This window comes from Notamacropus eugenii, chromosome 4 (genome assembly GCF_028372415.1).
Source record: "Notamacropus eugenii isolate mMacEug1 chromosome 4, mMacEug1.pri_v2, whole genome shotgun sequence".
NCBI classification, from domain to species: Eukaryota; Metazoa; Chordata; class Mammalia; order Diprotodontia; family Macropodidae; genus Notamacropus; species Notamacropus eugenii.
In genome coordinates this window covers 424,757,464-424,759,214 of record NC_092875.1, presented here as the reverse complement: position 1 = coordinate 424,759,214, position 1,751 = coordinate 424,757,464, and the positions used below count along the sequence as shown (strand labels likewise).

Genomic DNA, 1,751 nt, shown 5'->3' with positions numbered 1-1,751 from the left:
ATGGGGCCAAAAGATGAAAAAAAAGGGAAGTTTTGTTCCCTGCGTGGTGCTCCAGTATTGCTAGGTAGGAAGGAAGGTGGAGGGGGCATCTCACTCACCCTTGGCCATGCAGAACAGAGGGTCACACTCTGCTCCATAGCCCCCACCCCATGACAAAGAAAGTTTGTGTAAGTCCCCTCTTCCTGCTGAGGACCATAGCTGGTGTCCTCAGAAGACTTTGAAATGGTATCTCCCATCTCTCCCGTTCTTTGCTCAGGGTCCCTGAGGGCATTTTTCCAGGTTCAATCTCTGGAAAATTTTTTTGCTAAATTTGTAGGTGATGATCACGATGGCACAGGAGGGGGCTCCTTTGATGATCCATCGGAGGAAGCCTGCAAAGAGTCCTCTGGCCTCAGACTCAATTTGAATTAGCTGGAGCAGCAGCCAGGTGGAAGGGGGGAGGGTGGGGATGCTCCATCTGATGCAGTTTTCACCACATTAAAAGGCAGTGTGAGCAAAGCAGCCATTATTCCTGAAAAAGCTCCAGCCACAAAGCTGATACTGACTGAAGCCCTGTCCTTGGCTACCATTTTACATAGCCACATCTTTGCTAACTCATAGCTAAACCAGTACAAGGCTGAAAGAGTCACATCCCTCAATGCTGTGGCGCCCCCGCCAAGCCACAGAGAGCACCAGTCACCCTGGGAAATGACTGCCTTGATGCTGGACCTGAAGCTTTGTTGTCACCAGCCCCAGGGGTCTGATCACAGTCATGGTGCCCCGTTGGACCATAACTTCTGCCACCATGGGTGCATAAACGTCAGAAGTCATGGAAACCCTTGAGCTGGGATAGGTGGTAAAGTAAATTGTGGAGGTGGTCACTGTCATCACTAGATCCACAGGGTCCTGGCACCCTTGTGTTGAGTGATTTTCGCAAAGGCATCCATTGTGCCTGTGAAATAGGCGAGATGTTGGTACCAGACAACATAGTGAGAACCATTATGACACAGTGGGTCTCTAGACTGCCATTGCAGTAAAGCATATAAGGGATGCTCCAGGATCCCTGGGACTGTGCCAGCCCACTGGTGGGAGAAGGGTGCTGGGACTGTAGCTGGACCTTTACCACATCCAGTGGGGTCATGAAAATGGAGGTTTCAAGGGTTCTTGTGCCTGATACCATCATCTGCTACTTCACTGAACAGCTGGTGCTACAAATCTGCATTAATAGCTCTTTCGTGAATCATACCCATAGCTATAGAACATCAAAGAGCCTCTCAAATCTAGTCTCATTCTCTGTCTCTCTGTCTCTTTGCACAAGTAACCTAAGGTTTGCTTGATATTTGGGTTGTGGTAAGTTAATTATTTTCAGCTTCCACAGTAACACTTGTGCTGGAACCATGCAAATTAGCCTGGAGCTTCACTTTGCAGTATTGGAAGGGTAGGGTGAATCTAGACACATTTATCCTGCATTCCTGCAGCTGTACCCAGAGTGTTGCTCTCTTTGCATAACTACAACTCTTCAATCTTGGAATCTGATTTTGATAAATGACCTAAACACAAATCTTCCTAATTACTAAATCCAGGTCTGGTTAATTCAATCCTTAGTCTTTGTCCTCGCTATTTCTGCAACATCAGAAGTTGTTTACAACCCACTTCTCCTTGGTACCCTCATATTCCTTTGTTTCTTTACACTTGTGATTCTCTTCCTATTTCCTGCTCCTCCTCTGCCTTGTTTTTATGGTTTGTCTTCTACCTCTTACCCACTAAATATA

General features: G+C 46.9%; 1 pseudogene; it reads right to left on the bottom strand.

Moving 5' to 3' along the window:
• Positions 1–252: 252 nt before the first annotated feature.
• LOC140501828 (mitochondrial glutathione transporter SLC25A39 pseudogene) lies at positions 253–1,162 on the bottom strand (annotated as a pseudogene).
• Between the last annotated feature and the right edge of the window lie 589 nt (positions 1,163–1,751).